Source organism: Myotis myotis, unplaced genomic scaffold (genome assembly GCF_014108235.1).
Source record: "Myotis myotis isolate mMyoMyo1 unplaced genomic scaffold, mMyoMyo1.p scaffold_m19_p_2, whole genome shotgun sequence".
In the NCBI taxonomy this organism is placed as follows: Eukaryota; Metazoa; Chordata; class Mammalia; order Chiroptera; family Vespertilionidae; genus Myotis; species Myotis myotis.
In genome coordinates this window covers 89,502,998-89,524,384 of record NW_023416324.1, presented here as the reverse complement: position 1 = coordinate 89,524,384, position 21,387 = coordinate 89,502,998, and the positions used below count along the sequence as shown (strand labels likewise).

Genomic DNA, 21,387 nt, shown 5'->3' with positions numbered 1-21,387 from the left:
AGAGGGTGTCAGCTGTGCCCCAGCATCAGCCCATGCAGCCAGCACACCTGACCTGCTGGGGTGGTAGGTGGAGCAGAGCCAGGGCCCTTGGTGTGCAAAGGCCACGCGGCTCAGGCATCTCTGTTAAAGCATCTGGCCCCGTTCCACTTCTTTTGACCTCTGAGCCCTGGCTGAGTTTGGGGCAAATTCCACCCCCTCCTGGACCCCCAGCGTCCATGGCCCCCATGCTGACCACGTGTTTCTCTTCTCACTTCCAGGCCTTGGTTCTCTGGCATTGGCCTCCAAGGCATTTCTGTGAAGGTCAGTGGCTCAGATGTCGCTATTTTTTAACATTTATTAGATGCCAATGGCATGCTGAGCCGTGGAGGAAGCAGAGGTAGACAGAGTGGGCGGGCACTGCCCGGCCTGAGATAAACACATGCGTGGCATTCCAGAGCTCTGAGGGAAGAAGCCCCGCAAAGCCGAGGCCCGGCAGCTTTGTTCGGGTTGTCACCTTTCAGGGCCTTCTCAGAAGTTTCCACTCCAGCACTTAGCGATAGGAGAGACAGCTCCTAAGGACTTGGCTGCCGCTGCAACGCTCAGCCACCCGCACCACATGGCCAGCCACTCCCCACATGACATGCTTTGCTCCCATGGCCCTTTGGCTCCCTTCCCTCCAGGCGCTCAATAATAAAAGAACAGCTGGAGACAGGGAACAGTCACCCTAACCTGGAACTCCGCCCGTCCCTCCTCCGGGGAGAGGGGGTTGAGGAGCTGGTCTGACCCAGAAGGAAAAGCCATCACTTTGGAAGGGGTCAAGGGGGTGCAGCAGGAGGGGTCAGCAGAGCTAGGAGTGCAGGAGTGCAGGGAGGGATGGAATCCACGTTTTCCATTGCCTTTCATCTTCCAGCTGACCCTCACCTCCTGGCTGAGTGCGCTCAGCACCCTGGGTGCAGCATAAAAACACCCGGGGCCAGGGCTGGGGCTGGGGCTGGGGTGGGCGGAGCAGGGTGTATGGAGTAAGGGCTCTGAGAGGAGGCTGGGTTCCAGCCCTATTCTAGCCTGACTTGGGACAATTATTTCACCTCTGGGCTTTAGTTTCTTCATCTGAAAAGCACAGGGCTGGGGTGTGATGGGTTCACAAAGATCCTTTGAGCTCTCCGATTCGGCAGTGTGTGCTCCTGAATGAGCAGTCGGCCCCCTTTCTGGGGGACAGAGGCGGAAGGTGAGGTTGTGATGGGAGGGCTGCCCGTGCGGTCTCCCCTGAGAATGCTCTTCACGTCTCTGTCACATGGCCTCGCCAGGTCTTCTGGGTTTGGTACTGGCGGTCCCCACCCTCCAGCACACATCCTCGCTCACCTTCCAGTGACTCACGGCCACCAGGATGCAGTTCCCCAGAGCATGCCTGCAAGGCAGTGCCCACCGCCCCTCTCCCAGGTGCCTCGCCAGGGACCTGGCCGGGTCGTCAGCTGTTCCTAAGCCCGAGGTGCTCCTTGAGTTACAAAGTGGAGAGGACATGGAAACTGAAACAGGAGAAGCAGCTGCGCGGCCAGAGGGCTCCTGGGGCAGCTAGGGAAAGACAACCCGGCCAGAGTGACCACATTATTTATTGCTTCTCTTGGGAAGACATATATGGTTAGGAAAAGAGCCTCTTCACATCACAAGACACAGTCCTGCCTTTTCGTGGCTCACCAAGCACCACCAAACTTACTCAAAGACAGCTGCCCCGCTGGGGAGGGAAGTACCTAACGATCGCATGTGGGCATCACCGTTATTTTTCCCCAAGCGCCTCACAGGATGTGGGGTTCAGAGAAACTGCATTTCATTTCACAGGAGGGAGGGAGGCACTCCACTGAAGGGGTGGGTCTTACTCAGGGCCACGCGTCCAGCCACCCGAAGTGAGCCAGCTGAGCTGTGTCTCAGGGCCTGAGCCAGCCTGTCTCTGTCCCGGAAGTGATTCTGGTAGCCAGGCCTGGGATATTTTGAGAAACAAAGGGAATTAGTGCCCCCCGCCAGCCAAAAGCCCAAAGCATTCCCATCACTTCACAAACTACCACCCTGGGCTGCAGAAAGGAGAAAGGCAGGGGTGGGGAGGAGGCTGGGCAAGGGAGGAGGAGGAAGGCTGGCCAATTGGAAATGATGTCATGTGGCCACAGCTAAAAAAAACACTGGCTGCTGCGTGCTGGGTGCTGGGGCTGCAATGCCAGGCCAGTGCTGGCTGGGGAGTGGGTCTCACCGGTTGGATCAAGTGGCTGCTTTCCTGGAAACCGGGCTTCTGGTTGCTAGGGCTGATAAGGCAGGGAAATGCTCCCTCCCCACCCCCTGGTTCATGGGAAAACATTTTGACATTGAAGAAGAGCTGGGACATGTTAACCGCTGAGAAAAAGCAGAGCAGCCCCGGCTTAGTGGCTGCAGCTACCAGCCCTGCAGGGACTCGGATTACCAACTCCAGGATGCAGAGGCCAAGGAATCAGATGGTGTGTGCCCCTGAGACTGTGGGGGCAAATCCCAAAGGACACACCACCTAATGTGGCTCTGGGGCACCCTGTCTTCTCCCGGGCTCCCCCAAAATCCAGCTTCCACTCTAGATGGCTGAGCCCTTGCACCACACGTGTGCAGATGGCGCCCTGGGAAGGGAGTCCAGGCGCTGCACACTTGCTGATGTGGCACCTCAGGCCAGCGCAGAGAGGGGTTACCCAGGGCAGTGAGAAAGGACCTGCAGCAGGCACAGGAGGCCCCTAGGAGGCCCTACCTGGGTCAGGGCTGTGCTGGCAGGTGTGGCCAGAAGGGCAGTGGCCTTGGAGCCCTCCTGTGCTGAGGGTCAGGACCACAGGGCAGCCTGCAAGGAGAAATGTTTGGGGTGATTCAGGAAATGAAATACGTTGGCAGAGAGCCAGGGCCGGCCTAAGGTACACTGATTTCTGCCCTATAACAAACTGTTGTAACTGGTGCCTCCACGTCTCCGTTTTCGTCCACTCAGAGTTCAGCTCCCCTGAAATCTGTGAAGTGCAGGCCCTCTATTAGGAAATCCAAGTGCCCATCAAATGCCCAAGACAGCTTTGGATCCACACACACAACTAACAATTTCAGTTTTTCTCTGATATCCCCTGTGAGCTCTCAGCAGAGGACCAGGGAGTGCACTGAGCTCAGAACAGCAAGATCCAGATGTCCCTGTGGGGGGAGCCCCTACTCTCTCCACCCCCCAGTCCTGCCCTGTAAGTCATCCTGGGAGCCTGAGTGCCCATTCATTTCCTCGGGGTCTATCTCTGCTCTAACTGTGGAAGTGAGAGCTAATGGGCCCCCTACTGCTCTGTGGCTCTCTATTCACCACCGATACCCCCCTAGAGAACTGATTGTGTTCCAGGGAGGCATGGAGTAATGGGGAAGAGGAGGAATAGAAGCAGATGAGAAAAGGAGTCTGAAACCAGCCACCCAGTGAGACCAGATAGGAAAGTGGGAGGTGGGATCAGGCGAAGAGGCACGCCATAGCCAGGAACCCATTGGCACAGGGTTAGGGAACAATGAAAAGTGCAAAGGCAGATAAATCTAATTTTTACAAAAAGATATTAAAGAAAGTGAAAAAGGATTGAAAAGTTGAAGGGAAAAAAATTGGCCAATTAGAAATAAGGCCATATAAACACCTTCATGCATGCATACATACACACACACACACACACACACACACACACACAGAAATAGATGTAGATGTAGATGATATATAGATATGAAAGCGAGAAAAGAAATAAAGAGCAAAAAGTAAACATTTAATTAGAGCAATAATTTGTATTCCAGAAAGCTATTAGGAATAAGCACTTTGCAAATTTAAATATTCTACACGGCAGATAACAATTGTAAATACAGTCGTATTAATAGTACTGAGCAGTAATTCTATTATGATTGAATCATCTTTCTTTTTGAAACCTTGGTTTAGCATTTTCTAACACAGTGCTTTAAAGGTCATATTTTGATACAAATCCCACCTGGGCCATTATTGCTGGTGACCCTGGACAAGCCCCATGAGTACTCTGTGCCATCTGCAAAGGGAGTTACTAAGAGTCCCTATTCAGGAGGGGGCCGTGACATTTAAATGAACTCACTAATCCAAGTAAAGCTCTTAGAACATTTCCCAGTTAACAGTACAGACAGAAATGTTAGCTGTTATTATCATATGAGATAATTATATGTCTTCTTTAATTTGGAATTAACTGGAGGCTAAGAAGCCAGTTAGAGGAATGTTTCAGTCATCCAAGCAGGGGTTGACGGTGTCCAGAAGCAAGAAAGTGGCAGTGAGATTGGAGAGAAGGAACATTTGAGAAGTTGAATCAGTTGACTTTGGAAGTGATAAAACATGGGTATTGCTGAGAAAGGAAGAAGCAGTCAAGTGAGACCTAGAAGTTCTTAGCCTTCTAGGAAGGAATATTAGCTGCGAGAAGGCAGTAAGGGAGGTCCGAGCGTAGCGGAGAATAATAACTGAGTACCTGCTATGCGCCAGGCAGCAGTCTAAGAGTGATTCGTGTATCCAGTTTTTTAATCATCATAAATTATGAGATAGTTATTAGTCCCATTTTACAGTTGATAAAAGCAAGCCACAAGCCTGCAATTTTTTTTAAGGTTGCATAGCTGATATATAGGAGAGTTAGGATTTGAGCTCAGGCTGTCTGGCTCCAGGATCCACAACCAACTCTCCCCCATATAGCCTTTCTGAAAGATAAGGAGTTCAGTTGCATTTGAGGACAACTAAGATGCTGTGAGGAGTAGTCAGGTGGATATAGAAGCCTGAAACTCAGATGAGAAGTGAGAGATAGCAACTAAGCTAATGATTTCAGACATGGGGGCATAGTGGTGAGACCGCCCCCATGGACGTGGACAGGTAAGGAAGGGAGACTGTGCCACGTGAGGAGACAGAGTCAGCTGCCAGCCACCCATGGGGACCTACGTGTTGGGTGCTTTTCATTGTGGACACAAACATCACAGTGACTTTATGTAGGATGTTTTTCAGCTGCCCTTTTTGGTGAAGCTACCCTGTCCTGGTGGGAGCCACACCTTGACTGCAGCAGCTCACTGTCCCTGAGCCCTGGAGGTTGAAGCTGGGCGAACAGCAGGTGCCTGGCCAACCTGAGGCTCCCCACAGGACACTGAGACGATAACAAGTGATGCCAAAGCAAGGACAGCAGGACTGGATTCCAGCCCAGGCAATGCCATCGTGTCCTGTGGTGGCAGGAGGTGGCCATGGCTGGTGGCTGGCAGCGGAGTCCCTGAACCTGAGGCAGGATCATGGCTGGGTTCTGGCCGCCCATCTTCCTTCGGTGGCCAGTCACGTTCTTAGCCTTGTTCTCTCATCTGTCTGTCTGCTCAGTCACCTCCTGACATATTCCCCTGAGTCCCTCTCCTAGAGTCAGTTTCCCTTGTTAATCCGGCTCTCTGACAAGTCCACATCAACCTGCCATTCTTTCAATAACTCTATTTTCTTTGCACTCATTTCTAACCTTTGTAATAGATTAAGAAAGGGATTATATATTTTCACCTAAAAGAAACAAGCACCTCTGACATTTTATTGGGGGGGGGGCGGGGGGAGGAATACAGCCATAAAGAATGATTGCCCTTTATCATAACAAGTATCCAAATGTACAAATGTAGCAGGTATGAATTCTTCCACCACACCTGCAGTGTTATGAAAAATGTCTCATTCAAAATGTATAATTAATTACATCCCAGTTCCAGCCCCATGCAATGGACTGAATGTTTTTGCCACACCCAGAAAATGTATATGCTGAAACCCATACCCCACAATGTGATGGTGTTTGGTGGTGGGGTCTCTGGGAGGTCATCAGGTCACAAGAGTGGATTAGTGCTCTCAGAAGAAGTGCTACCTGTCCCTGTCCCTCCCCCTTCCCACTCCACTCCCACAGGTGAGGACACAGCAAGAGGGTGGCTGTCTACAAGCAAGGACAAGGCTGTAAGCAGACACCAGATCTGCTGATGCCTTCATCTTGACTTCCAGCCCCCAGAACTGTGAGAAATAAATGTCTGCTATTTAAGTCGCTAATATATGGTATTTCTGCTTTAACAGCCCAAACTGACTGAGGCACGGCCCTCGCCAAGGTTGGTTAGAATGGCCAATGTTAAACGCTCATGGCCCTCCACCCTGCCACACGCAGTAACTCACTTGCTTCTGAGAAATGGAGAACCTCTCCTTCCATCCTAAACAGTCACTATTTCTTCTTTGCTGCTTAGTGCCAGTGCTAGGGGCTGATTCTCCCCATCTGCCATGCCCTGCCATCCTGAGCTTTCCTCTCCTTTACCAGCGTTCCCAAGGCCACAGGGCCTGGTGGCCAACCTCACAGTCACATTTACCCCAGGCCCCCAGAAGTGCTCTCAAGGAGTGCCCTGGCCTAGTGAGCTATGAATCCCGTGGTCCTCTTCCCCGGGTGTATCCACAGCCCCTTGACCCTCAGTCCCTGAACCTCCCTCACACAGCGCACACCTCTTGTGGGAATCCAGCTTCTTGCTCCTGCAACATTCAGGATGTGAGAGGAGATTGTCTTCGGGTACCAAGACAGCAGAGAACACAAGAACTCCACAAAAGAATCCCTTTGCTTTTCCCTATGGAAAAGAGGAAATTACTTCTTCCTTTTGCTGTCTCCTAAGGAAGGGGATGAACAAATATAAAATTAAATATCTCAGTTCCAGAGCTGAGATGGCAACAGCCCTTAAAACACAACTTCTTATATAATAAAAGGTTAATATGCAAATTGACCCAACAGAGGAATGACCAGTGGCTATGACGCACACTGACCACCAGGGGGCAGGTGCTCAACACAGGAGCTGCCCCCTGGTGGTCAGTGCACTCCTAGAAGCCGGGCTCATGGCTGGTGAGCACAGTGGCAGTGGCCCCGAGGGCTCCCAGACTGCAAGAGGGCACAGGTCCGGCTGAGGGACTCCCCCGAGTGCACAAATTTCATGTCTCGGGACTCTAGTTTTAAATAAGAATCACTTATACCCTGGCTTTCATGGCTCAGTGGTTAGAATGTCTGCCTGTGTATGGAGGGTCAAGGTTTTGATCCCCACCTCCAGTTGAGGCATGTGTGGGAGGCAACTAATCAATTTTTCTCTCTTCTCTCTCTCTCTCTCTCTCCCTCTCTCTCTCTCTTTCTCCATCTCTCCCTCCCCCATCCCTTCCACTTTCTCTTTAAAAATCAATGGAAAAAATATCCTCATTCCTTGGGTGAAGATTAAAACAAGAATAATTACTTATGATGTAAAATATACATTGGCTGATATTATGGCTTGAAGCAAAAGAAATCAACTAATTTAGCTTAAACAAACAAAAAAATAGGTATTTTTCTTAAGAAAAGGGTACCTTGTCAAAGCAGAAATGAAGCCAGGACTCTGAAAGGATTGGAACCAGGACTGGAAGGTTGCCAAAACCACATGGTATTTTTGTGTCCCTCACCTATGCTCTCCATTGCACACCTGCTGCACTTTTCTCTCTGCAGACCACTGAGCTGGCTCAGCTCCCCAGGATATTATGCAGAATGTGTTCCTAGTTCCCAAGTGTATGTGCTCCAGTCCCCACCTGGGGAAAGATTCAATCAATCTTTGTCTTTTATTCTCTCTCTGTCTCTCTTCCTTTTCTCTCTCTTCTCCCCCACTCCCCAACCCCCACTCATCCCTACCAATCTCCAAACTCCTAGGGAAGGGACTCTGGTCCAGCTGTTCTCTCTCCCTGGTCCAATCAGCTGTGGCCAGGAAGACCAGTCCTGTTGCCCAGACATGGCCATCAAGAGCCCAATCTTAGAGTTGCAAAGGCTGGTGAGTGGAAGGAGGTGTAGAGAGGGAGATGGAGCTAAGGAGGGCATCTTGCTTGCTTGTATTCCCCTAGAAGCTGCCCCAGACAGGGATTACAGAGCAAGTAGGTAATTTGGAAGGTAAAAGCAGCACCAATCAGGGAATGGGGGAGTGATGAGGGGAGAGGAAAGACACCAATAAGGATGACTCATCAATGCAGCTACCACAGTGGATGGCTCTGGAAGGGAATTCTGGGAAACAAGGCAAGCTACGCACTTTTAAGTTACCCCCCTGAGGCGCAAGGAAGCTCAGGTTCAAGTCAACTACCAAGAGTCCTTGGCTGAAGGCTGTTCCTAGTGGTGTTAATTCTACTGGTGCTCCCTGCCTCAAGCATGAGAGCAGAGTGGGATTCTCCGGTCCCAGAAGAAGCCTCAGGCAACAGCTTCTGCTAAAGCTGTATTGAATGCGACAGAGACACAATGGGGACTAAATCCACCTTCCATCACATCCACTGTGCTTGTTCCCAACACCTTTGTGTCTATAACCCAGAATAGTGAAAACAGAGCCTCTGAGAAGCCACCAGAGGGGATCCCAGGGCTACTTCATGTGAGGAGCCAGAGGTGCTGTCAAGTCAGGAAAGGAATTGAAAAGGCCTTCAAGCAACCGCCTGAAGGTATTAAACAAAGGAAAGCGGGTTCTCTAGGCTAACTCTATTGAACTACAGTAATTCACTAAGACAAAACATCGACACTGCACCATAGTACCTTGTGAGGTTCATGGGATACATATGTATGTATGTGTATCTTAGAATGAATGCAACTTTTTTTTTAATTGGCTGCCTTATGCTATAAAGGTTTTCAAATTAGGTTCCAACATTCTGCATCTTTCACTGCATTGCTGTTGTCCAGTTTACATTTTTGCATTACGTGTAAACTTTCCCCTGGAACAGATGATGGAGTGGGCTGGCTATAGCTGCCATTTTGAAGCTGCAGGGGGAGGGGGGGAGGAGAACTCAAGTAGTCCCAGGGATATTCAAGGCTCAAGGCTCTTTTTATTTTCCTGGAATAAGTGCATTAGGATTGTATAACTTTTCTCAAGTGATCAAAACAAAATAATAAAACAATATTGACATTTTTAAGATAATGACAGCAGAAAAACAACTTCAAGTTTCTTTTTATTTTTAGTTGCATAATGGGTATATCAAATATTAGCAATTTAGTAAGGATTAAATACTCTGCATGCATGTAATGACTCAGTACTCTAAATGTGTGATTTAATATAAAATTTACTGAGCACCGAGAGGCTAAGTGACTTGTCCAGAGAAACACAGACAATACATGCTGATGGAACCTGACTTGCACACCCAGAATGCCTGGCCCCAAGGCGTGTGGCCTTAACTACAGCACTGCACTGCTTGCAATTGTCACATTTCCTGAAGTCCTGTGTTGGCTTCATCTTTGGTAGATATCATGCTTTGAACACTTGATATTTCAAAATTGGAAACATTTAAGTGGGGTCTTCTCAAATCATTATAAAACTCCAGACAACAGAAATACTTAACTGTGAGCTCCCTTCCATTAACCGCCACCACCGAGACACTGTTGTTTGGACATGTGCGACAGTGCCTTTGGAGATCAGCTTTTCATAAACGTAAGCAAGGTCAGGCAAAGCAAAGATCACCACCAAACAAGGCTTCTAAGGGACTCGTGGGCTTTTGGCATTGGATTGATGTCAAGCATCAATTATTCAGAGTAGACTATAGTCTACTCTTTCAAAAAAGTTCCTCCCCATTAGACGATAGTACACGCATGGTGCGGTGGCCATATGAATTATATCACTGATTCGAGGCTCTCCTAATTAGCTGCACAAACCTTCTCTGACTTTCTTCTTGAAAGGCACATGTCTAGATTGTGGGCATGTCTTTGCATTGCCTAGTTTCCCCTGCCCCAACCATTACATTAGTCTTGTCGTGACTGTCGGTCATGCTGTCCTGCTCTGGCTAAGGGGTAATGGCCACCTGGCCCAGCCAATAAGACCTTCTCTCCTACGAATATTGAGCAAAGTAGATTAGCTTGAGAAGGGACTGCAGCTGGAAAAGAGGGCACAGTAACATGGCTGCTGCTTTCCTCTCTGGAGCTCTGCCCCGGAGCAGCCACAGGGAACATGAAAGCTCTGAGAAGCTGGTGTGAAACCTGTAAGATACCCTGGTTGGGTCCTAACCCAGGAAAGAGCTGGGGAGGCAGAAGATGGCAGGTGCACAGATGGGAAGCATTTATCTGTGTTTCCTTCCATCCCTCACCTGCCATCCCACCATACCTGGAGAGAAAAGCCCCGCTAACCCAGGATGGGCTGCAGACAGCAGAGAGGCATCAGGACAGAGCTGGGACCCTCTGAGGATTCCAGAAATCACATCTGAAAGTCTACAGGGACAAACAGACCCTCAGTCCCTGTGTGTGCTTCTTTCCACCCCTCCTATCACATTTTAAGCATTAGGTGGTTACCACCAAGGGAGACAGCGATAGTGCTTAGAAACCAGACCTCCCAGGCAGGAGTATAGAGAGGAAGAAGGAGGATAAGAAGGATAAACCTAAATTAACATCCAAGTGTTCTCTCACTCTCTCTTTCCAGCTTCACTCCACACCTACCACCACTCTCTCAAGTCATAAGCACACACATTTTCTCTCCCTAAACCTGACAAGGAGTGGCACAATCTAGGGCCTGAGCTAAAGACCTCACACCAATAGCCAAGGCACCTAATATTCTGGGAAGATAGTCCTGAAAGAGAAAAATAACCACAGGGAAGTGTGACCGTGGTCAGAGAAAACAGAGGGAATAGTGGATGCCAGATGAATGTACAGTGGTGACCCAGGGAGAAGAAGATCGTACAAACAAGCATCTCCAAGTACTTGGTAATGTAAAGCAAGCAGTCATAACTGAGAACCGATTGGAGATGTTGGGTCTTAAAAACACAATCAGTAGATGAGGCAAAGGGCCGAATGGACTAGTCTCTCCTGAGAAGGTGCTAAAGAACCTTTGGCCCAGCAATCCCATTCCAGGCTTGTTGTACCCAGTTTTACCCAGTGCACCTGGCACTAAGTTCACCTCGGGCACCTGTGAAACCTAAGGGTTCCAGGGCCCCCTCAGATCTGCTGAGTCAGAATCTCCAGCAGAAGGGCCCGAGAATCTGCATGTTATTAGGTAACACCCCTCCCTCTCTCCCTACAAAGTGATTCCTGTAACCAGGCAAAACTTCTCTCCTAGAAAAATTCTCACCCGGGGCAGCAGGGGACACACCTGAGATGGCTCATCACAGTGAGCTGTGCAGCGGGGAACAAGGTGACCACCGCCAGGGAAATGGATTGTTAAATATGGTAGATAATTCTATGAAATAACATGCAGCTTGGAGCCCCTGACCTAAGTGTGCATTTTTATTGAACAAAAAAGTAAGCATCGGAACAATATTTACAGTACAAAACCTATTATGTAAATTTTAAACACACGCACAACACCAAAGGCACTTAGATTTTATATGCACGTATATACATATAGATCAAGGACGGAAAGCCAGCACATTTAAAGTATTGGCTGTTGTTAATGCAGAGGGGGGACTCAGGGATCAAATAAGAAAAATATATAAAACAAAACAAAAGAAGGGCCTCACCTCTCCATGGGGGCAAGTGCCATGAACTGAGAATAAGCTTAACTCTAATCTCTGCATCAATCTGAGGCGGTTTTGTATGTGTTTTTAAGCAGCATTCAAATGGGACTTACACTTCCTTGTACCAAGATTGCCTAAATCTGTCTGAGTTTCTGTCCCTCTTCAGGCTTGTTCTCCCACTCCCGCCCCCCATTTTCCTCAATTCAGTGAGCTCCCCATATCTTTGCAATAAATATCTTTTTCCCCATTCCCCCCCCCAAATTAATATTTATTTCCCCTGGGGAATGTAGAGATCCCTCTCTGGGAACAGACTTCTGGGCCAAGGCATTGTGCAACCATTCGTGTCCATGCCCAGTGCCCCGGCCGCGCTGTGTCCCAGCCACAGCTCCTTCTGGAAGCGGCAAGAACATACAGGCCATGTTTCAGAGTGGAGCGTTCATGTCCCCAGCATGTAGCACAGGGCCTTGCATACAGTAAGGGGTCAATAAATGCCTTTTAAATTAATGACGTCGGGAATGAATGAACAAATTGGTGAGTTTATGACAGCTGCTTTTTCAACTTGATTTTTAGCAAAATCTCCTCTCCAGGTCACCAAGTGTTTTTCTCTTAGTCACCTTGGCCTAAAGCACAAAGGACAGTGGGCCTTCGCTGGATATCTTTGTTGGACCAACCCCTAGCAGTTAGCTCCAGGGTCAGCTTCATGGGCGAAAGCCCTGTGCAACCACACAGGCCCCGCACTCTCAGTGGTGCCAGCACTTGTTCATAATACTGTCCCTTTACCATCTTGTAACCCTTAATGCTTTTTAGAAAGAAGCCCCTCATTTTTATTTTGCACTGGGCTCTGCAAATTATACAGCTGGTCCCAGTTAGCTCCAGCCTAAATCACACAGCCTACACCTACACAAAACGCAAACGAAACTAAAATACCACCATCAAACCACAGGACTTGCTGGCATTAGCAAGGATTGTGGCCAAGGGATTTCTATTGCAAGGACAGTGCCCTTCAGATCACACAGCCTTCCCTTCTCACCTCTCCTGCAATGCTGCAACCCCACAAAGTCCTCTCCCAGGAACATATAACCAGCCATATAAATGTTATGGAAATGTTGGGCACGGACTGCACGCATGAAGATAACTATAAGCAGTGTCACTATGCAATAGAGCTTGGAACAGTAATTGGGTTTCCACAGACATTTTCCATTCCATTTTCTGGAAGAAAAGTGGTGTAATGTTCTGGAAAGAACACAGGTTTGGGAGTTAGGGGAAGCTCAATTTGAATCTTCCTTATTCATTTAGTTATATAAATGTGGGCAAGCTACTTAATTTCTTGGAACCTTCAATTTCATTTCTAAAGTAGAAACAATCATAACATTGTTGGGAGAAGTAAAGGGAGATTTTAAAAAATTTTTCCATCACCATTTAATAGTGAGATTTTTTTTAAGAAAAAGAGAGAGGAAAGGAAAGAAGGAAGGAAAAGAGGGAGAGAGGAAGGGAGGGAGGGAGGGAGGGAGGAAGGAAGGGAGAAGGAAGGAAGGAAGGAAGGAAGGAAGGAAGGAAGGAAGGAAGGAAGGAAGGAAGGAAGGAAGGAGGGGGAGGGAGGAAGGAAGGGAGGGAGGGAGGGAGGGAGGGAGGGAGGAGGGAGGGAGGGAGGGAGGGAGGAAGGACTAAGCACCTAGAATAGTCTCTGAAATGTTGTCAACAAGTGGCAACTTTCTTCCTTTATCTCCTTTTACTCTCATTTCAAAAGGCAGCTCTCTTTGGGGCACTCTAAACTTAGAGTCATTTTTCTCTAGTCCCCAGAAACCTTAAATCCTTTCTCAGACAACCCCTAAAATCACGCAGGGCACAAGATATTCCGATCAAACCTATTTTGATCAGAATCTCCCTTTCCTGGCCCATAGTCTAATCCCACACAAATATTCTGGAGAAGTTTTCTGACTTCTTTAGTTGTTCTCCATGCTTCCTGGATGCATTTTTCTCAGTGCTTCCAGCTATTTGTACACATCCCATTACCCCTTATGATCCCCAAATAGTCCTCCTGCTATCACCCAGCATGCCCCCTCCACACCTCCCTTAATAACCTCCAGTTCTCTTGGGTGGCAGAAAGAGGTCTCATTTACCGGACGCCCTGCTGCCCTGGGACAAACGCTGGCAAAGAACAGCATAGGTGCATGTTGATAAGCACAGCTGGGCTTGATAGCGGCTCTCTGTTCCCCTGAAGTGGGGGTCCCGGGGAGGCAGAAAATACTGTTCTCTGCAGAGTAAACAGGGCTAGGTTTTGAATTCCTACTTGGCGTTGACCTGGATCCTATCATCCATCCTCTGCCATAAAGAGAAGCGTCACAGCATTCAGCCAGCTCCCAGGGGGCTCGGAGAACAACCAGTAAGTTGTTAGGATTGAATGCTGCTCTTTTTATTATGTATTTGCTATTCCAGGAAAACCAGTTGTTCTGTCAGGGACTGCCTCTTACTAGCAATTAAATAAGGGGGGAGTACAGGGAAGGAGAGATAAGGAGATATTTCTAAACAACAACAACAAAAAAAGATTAAATTTGTACCCCGTTTAAACTTTCATTTACTTACCCTCAACAAAATGAAACTCAACCCATTCCCACAGATACTAAAATCCTTGAAATAACGTAGTCTATGAGGAAAGAGGCCAGGCTGGTTTTTCACTTAAAAAATGTCCAAGCCTGCATTCGCTTAGTTCGCGAAGGTTGGCAGTGAGGGGACCCAAGGACCCTGTTGTGAGAGTGGGGACATCATTCAACCTGGACACAGACTCTGTTATTGTGGGCAAGGCATTCATTGTTCCTTTCAAAGCGATTTCACATGCCATTCAGCTTCTTTCCCCCCAACGGAGCACCAGCAGGCATTTCTGCTGCCTAAGCATGCCAGGACCGCGCAGCTGGCCTTAAAGAAATCGACATCTAGGCCAGCGTGTCTTTTTTTTTTTATTTTTTTTTATTCCTCCCTGTAACTTACTCATCCGCGTTTTTCTGTCCCCGTTGGTGTTATTTTGTGGGTACCCACGAGTGTGGGGGAACTCTGAATGTACGTGCCTGGGCAGGCAGGTGGTGCCAACACTGCAGGTGACCCACTGAGGCTGAGTAAAAATGGCGCATGGGCCTCGGGAGTGGTGGCAAATGCGTTCTTAATTCATCATGTTTGCTTTGCACTTGACAATTTACCAAGTGCGCAAATCGTTGCATTGCATCGATTCTTTATTCTGTGGTTTCCAAACCTTTTTGGCCTTTACACACCATAGCCCCGTGTGGGTATCACAGGCATGCCCACACACGCTCAAGTATCACTCCGTGCAATGTGCTGCCGCGTTATTTTCTATTTTATCCATTTGATTGTTTTTAATGCTGGTCACCACCTTCTAAATTGATTTTACAACTCACTAATGGTTTGCAAACCACAGCTTTCAATTACCCTTTTAGCCAGTGGGCTGAATACTCCCTGCTGGCATTTATTCTCATCTCTTCTCCCTTCCAGGCCTTTCCTGAGTTCTCAGGGCTAGCAGCCTGGGAACTGCGCTTCCTCAACTCCCTTGCCTCCAGAGGCCCAGTTTCATTTCTACACTGTGATGCCCTTGTTAGATCTGGTGGCAAAGGGGACAGAAAGTGTTCCTCCTCCGGTGGCAGCAGCAGCCACACGCAGGCTCTCATAAACATGAGTGCTTGCTGGAGCCGGAGCACCGGGATCGCCCTGCCTGCCAGCCCTGCTTCTGGACCTCTGGGTGGAAGCAGCAGCTTCCCCACTCACAGCTGCTCCAGCCATCAGAAAGCTCTGTTCTCCCAGTCCTCCCTAGGCTTTTAAGCAACTAATTCCCAGTTTAAACGCCTTATTTTTGCTTCAGATACTGGTTTCTGTTTTCCTGGCTGAAGCTCAGTTGATACAGATAGATACTGAAAATCCCATTTTATTTTTGCAGAAACCAAGACTTAAAGAGATCAAATGAGCCCTAACCAGTTTGGCTCAGTGGATAGAGCATTGGCCTGTGAACTGAAGGGTCCCAGGTTCAATTCCAGTCAAGGGCACATGCCCTGGTTGTGGGCTTGATCCCCAGTAGGGAGCATGCAGGAGGCAGCAAATCAATGATTCTCCCTCATCATTGATGTTTCTCTCTCCCTTCCTCTCTGAAATCAATAAATATATATATATATATATTTTTTTAAAAAGAGGTCCAATAACTGGCACAAGGTCACACAGTAGTAAGTGGCAAATCTACCACCAATGCATTTCTGATGGCAAACACGGTTCTCTTTTCCACCCTGCACAGCTATTTTATGGGTCAGATAGCTGTTGGGGTGTTTTGTTTATACAAAGGTATAGTAACTTCTACATCTAAATTATGGTAAAACTCTTCAAAATGTTCTCATCTTTTTCTCTCCTATTTATCAAATTTAAATCTACTCTTTTGTGCTTATATTAACTTACTCTGACCTTTCCTTTTTGTGAACTGCTGTATTTAGAATCTTTGAACTCTGTTAAAGGACATAATTATTTCCTCACTGTTTTATAGGCACATCCTTTTCTTCAAACTAAGTTGTAAGTGGCTTGGGTAGGAATCCTACTTCAGCTTTCCTGTATGCCTCTCTATTGTATTTCTTAGGTTTCATTTCTCTGACAAGCGAGAGATATCCAATAAATGCAGTTGCTCAATTAATACATCTTACACAACAGCCATTTTGCCCATTTTTACAGGTTATAAAAAGATAACAATCCATCAGCTCATACTTTCTAACTTGTCTGAGTAAGGAGACATTCTCTGCAAGGCAGTTTAGGAAAAGGAGAATTTTATTCTATGGATAGAATTCAAGGGTGCTCTTCTCAAATGAAAATAGGACACAGTCAACCAAGAAAATAAAGAGAAGTCCATATAGCTCTTCCTACAGAGAGGAAATTATTCTTATTGTATTCTAACTATTTGTACTGAAACTTGTCTGTTGTCTCGAAAAATTGAAGAATGAAGTTGTGGACAAGAAACGGTTAACGGAGGCGAAGTTTACTGAGAGAAACCAGTCCTGGGGAAGGCGGAGCTTCCTTTCCTTGTTACAGTCTGCAGTAGTTCAGTACCCTAGCTAATTAAAGTCTAATAGTCCATGTGTGGAGGCCCACATGGCCATAAGCCACATGGGCACAGGGGGCGCATCTCCTACCATTAACCCCAAGTCTAGTGCACAGGGGAGAAAAAGGAAGTGTGCACTTTCTGTGTATATGCTTGTTAGCTCCTGACTGGTCCCTTCAAAGAATTTTGCCTTAATAACATCCTTGGGATTGGTTTATATATCTTACTACCTTGTGATTGTTTATCTGCGAGCTGCCTGTCTTAGCAACATTCACACAATTTTTAAAGCTCATGTCTTTCGTGTATGCAGTTCTTTCCCCGCCCAGTTGGGGTGCCTTAGTAAGTCCTCCAAGCTGGGTTCCCAGTTTCACTTCCTCCTCTCCCCGCCACCCATGGTCCCAGTCCCTGTCTATCAGTTTCCCTGTGTCTCCTCAGTACCAAACTCCTATCTTTGTTTTCCCTTCACTTGACTTTAACTCTTTTTTTATATCATTTTTCTGAGTACTTTCACAAGGCAATCTCAAATCCTTTGTGAAATGAGACAGGTCCCCTGCACTCACATCAGGGTCTAGAAAATGTTTCCTGCCATCTGAGATTAAGTTCTGACCAACTACCTAATTCTAAAAGCATTGCCTTTCAGCCCTGGCCGGTTTTGCTCAGTGGATAGAGCGTCGGCCTGCGGACTGAAGGGTCCCGGGTTCAGTTCCGGCCAAGGGCATGTACCTTGGTTGCGGGCACATCCCCGGTAGGAGGTGTGCAGGAGGCAGCTGATCAATGTTCCTCTCGCATCGATGTTTCTAACTCTCTATCCCTCTCCCTCTCTGTGAAAAATCAATAAAATATATTTTTTTAAAAAATTTTTTTTAAAAAAGCAATGCCTTTCAGACTAGTGGTTCTTGGAGTATGGTTCTCGGGCCCTGCCCCCATTTGAATTGAAAACAGCAGGTGACCCTGGTACACGCAAAGTTGGAGAATGTTGCTTTCGGTGTTTGAATTGAACCACAAACATGTCTGCCACCCAACATTTGTGGCCACTTTATCCACTGTCCTAAAGACTGTATAAAGCAAGGGACACTCGGAATTAGACAGAATTGAGTTGAACCCTGCACTCCAGCTTGCTGTGCAAGACGCTCTCTGAGCGTCTCCCATATGGAAAGCAGAAGCCCTCATGCTGCTCAGCTAGGCTGTTAGAAAAATTCAGAGCAGGACTCAAGGCAGGCACTCAGAACCGCTGTGTCCTCACACCCCGCCTCTCCGCAGCCATATGAAGGCATGAATGGTTTCCAATGACACAGCTTGCATTTGTCTCCATGAGACTCGAAATCCATTGCAGCTGACAAATGAGTCAAGAAAAAGAAATGGTGATAAACATGAAGAAGCATGGAGAGTGTCATGATGAAAGTAAAAGAAAGTAGGGAGAAAAAGAAGGGAAGAGAGGAGAGCAAAAAGTAGAAGAAAAGGAAAAGAAGTTGAGAACAAATAAAGAAAGAAAAGGGTGAATAGGGAGTAGAAGGAGAATAAAGAAAAAGAAAAAAGGGTGAGAAGAGGGAAGGCAAATGCAGGGAAGGCGATTAAAGCATTCAGGTTCAGTTGAGCACTTAGCTTTCCGTCCCTGCCAGCATGAGGCTCTATCTAATTACCCCGGTTCCTCCGGTTCCTCCGAGCAGCTTCTCAGGCTGGAAAGTGGCCCTGTGTCTGGAAAAAGTCATAAGCATCTTACATGCATATGTTCCACCTAATCCTTAACAGTATGGGCCTGTGTTCCTGCAGAGGGGCGCAGGCTCCTGCCAGCTGCCATATGGCAAGACCGCTCACGGACTCCTGTCCAGGCCACCCAAGAGCCAGAGGGGCGAATGGCACTCCCTTCCACTCAGATCTGAGCCAGGAGCAGGAAAATGGTTTCTTCCTCTCCCAAGTTAAGGGCTGGAAACCAAAGTGTGTCAGATTCTTGCTATTTCCAGTCTCCTCACACTGCTTCCTCCCTGAGCTTTTCTTCCCTAAGCCAGCTTTGTCTGGATGGGCAATCATCCAGTTCTTTCAAATGAACAGAGGAGAGGAGAGAAGAGGAGAGGAGAGAAGAGGAGAGGAGAGAGGAGGAGAGGGAAAGAAGGTCAGGAAGGGAAGGCGAGGGGAGGAGAAGAGAAGGGAGGAGAAAGAAGAGGCAAACTGTCCTGTCCTTGCATGCCCTCAGACTCTCTGACTTAACTTCATATGGAAACAAAGCATTTCCCCAGATGAGCATCATCTCCACATGCAGATTTTTTTCACAAGTTTCTATTTTTCCTCTTTCTGTTAAAATTCTTTTTAAACATAGAAATTGATTCAGTCCAAGAATCAATGAGGGAAGGTAGCTCAGCCTGCCAGGAGAAGGACCGTCATGTCTGGAAATCACACGAGCAATGAGGAGAAACCACAACTTTGCCGCGTGCTGCTCAGTGTCCTATAAAACATGTTCGCACTTGGGAAAAGGCAGGTGAGAAAGAGAAGCCTTTGCGACCAGTTCGCCCGTTCCTGGTTGTCTGCCCGGGTCTGCCTTGCCACCACCCTGCCGTCCCCCGCCCCCACTAACCCTGAGGATTCTACACACACACCCTCTCAGACCCAGCCCACCTCCTCCACACCCCCACCCGACAGCTCCACAAAATGGTAGGTCTGACTCACCCACCACCTACTTGAATTCAGAGGTTTATTACGGAATCAGGAAGAGGGAGAAGTACAATCCGAATATCACATGTACAGTATGTACAAAGCAGGCCAACAAGGCAAGTCTTAAATGAAAAATGAGAGACTAAAACGAGGCTCCATAGCTCCTTTGGGGGCATTTAGTTATGGCTTGTGCCCTGGCATTTTCCACGAAGGCAGTGAAAAAGCCTCCCGGGGCACCCCCGGGTTTCAAAGTGGCCCGAGCATTATGGGATGGCCTGGGGGCCAATGTGAAGGTTAAGGAGGGAGGGCCACACAGAGGAGGTGGTCTTCCTCCCGCGGCGAGAACTCTGCCTCTATCGTTCCACACGGGTAAGCAGGGCCTCGGTGTGGTGCCTCCTTCCGGGGCAACTTGGATGGTTTGGGGCAGCACCTCAAATAAGATCGAAAATCAGTGTATCTTTTGCTTTTCCTCAGGAGCAGAATTCAAACATGAGTGCAATGTGTTGGGGAAACAGACTTTCCAGGCTTCCTGTTTAAATCTCTCCAAGGAAAGATATTTACAAATATTCCAGGCTGGTATGAATTACCCACAATGCTCCAAGCATTTTCCGTTCTTTTTAAAGGCAAACAAGCACATTCTTAAAAAAATAAAAATAAAAATAAATAAATCCCTGCCAGTGTGGGGTGTAGAGTCCTGCCCCGTAGCTGTCAGGGGTTTCTAGCCTCACTTTACCTGGTCATCTGTGAGAGCAATAATCCCCTCGGAGGAGGGAGGACTCCCGCATCTCAGCACTGCAGGCCAGCTCTCCCTCCACCTGGTTTCTACCTAGTCCTCAGGAAGGTGTCCTCCGGAGCCCAGGCAGAGCCACCTCTACCGCCCCCAAGTCCCTTTCCTCAGAGCAGAAAATCCAGAGTTATTAGATAACCCAAGGCTGTACAATGTAAATCATTGACAGTTTTTCCTGGGAGATAGAAAATAAAATTACCCGAAGTCAATGGAATCTTTTAATGTTCAACGGCCAGCTCTGAAATAACAAACTTGGGATGGAACTTTACATGTTCCCAGGTAACTGTCTGTACCCAAATATGGGGCCGTCTGTGCCCAGCTAGTCACTATCCACATCCAGAAGGCCTGGGTGTACCTTTCCTGGTCAGAAAATTCTCAGCTTCTGGAAAGCAAAGGAGCCCGTTAAGGAAGGTGGCGGATCGGAGGAGAGGTTCCAGGGGTTGGTCTGAGGTCGCTTGTGTTCTGAAAGCCCATCTTGTTCTGCAGGCTCACGAAGCCCCAGACTGACCCCACTGCCTGAGGGCTTAGGAAGAGCCAGCCCAGACGCCACTTTCCAAATACTAAAAATGTCTCTCTGCGGTGCATGTGTATAAAAACTCATAGCTGCATTTTCTGTGAACAAAATCGGGTTTAAAAATCATGATTGTAATTTTATAGAAATTTAATAGACTTTAATTTTTATAGCACTTTCAGATTTACAGAAAATTGGAGAGGATAGTACAGAGAGTTCCCATATACCTGGCACCCAGTTTCCCCTATTATTAACATCTTACATTAGTATGGTACATTTGCTACAATGAATGAACTAATATTGATACATTATTATTAATGATCAGGACAAGGATGCCCACTCTGGCCACTTTCATTCAACATAGTATTTGAAGTCCTAGCCAGAGCAATTGGTAAGAAAAGGAAATAAAAGACATCCAAATAAGAAAGTAAGAAGTAAAACTGTCACTATTTGCAGGTGACACAATATTATATATAGAAAAATCCTAAAGTCTCCACCAAAAAAACCTGTTAGAATTAATAAACGAATTCAGTATAGATACAAGATACAAAATTAATATTCAGAAATCTGGTGCATTTCTATATACTAATAATGAAAAAAATAAGAAAATAATTGCATTTATAGTTACATCAAAAAGAAGAAAGTGCCTAGGAGTAAATTTAATTAAGGAGGAGAAAGACCTATACAGTGAAAACTATAAAACAGTGGTGAAAGAACTTAAATAAATGAAAAAATAGTTCATATTCATGGATTGTAATAAATAATGTTGTTAAAATATCCATAGTACCCAAAGTAACATATAGATTCAATGTAATCCCTATCAAAATTCCCAAGGCATTTTCACAGAAATAGAATCCTAAACCTTTTGTCAAATCACAGAAGACCCTGAATAGCCAACACAATCCTGAGAAAAAAAGAACAAAACCAAAAGAGGCATCATG

At 47.2% G+C, this 21,387-nt stretch overlaps 1 long non-coding RNA gene across 1 annotated transcript; it reads right to left on the bottom strand.

Annotated features, from left to right (window-relative positions):
- Window positions 1-1,544: 1,544 nt before the first annotated feature.
- LOC118677218 lies at window positions 1,545-20,008 on the bottom strand. Its single transcript, XR_004974351.1, has 4 exons — window positions 19,882-20,008; window positions 6,464-6,622; window positions 2,732-2,818; window positions 1,545-1,951 (listed from the first exon to the last, which is right to left on the bottom strand). It is a non-coding gene; the product is annotated as an uncharacterized LOC118677218 (long non-coding RNA).
- Window positions 20,009-21,387: the final 1,379 nt, after the last annotated feature.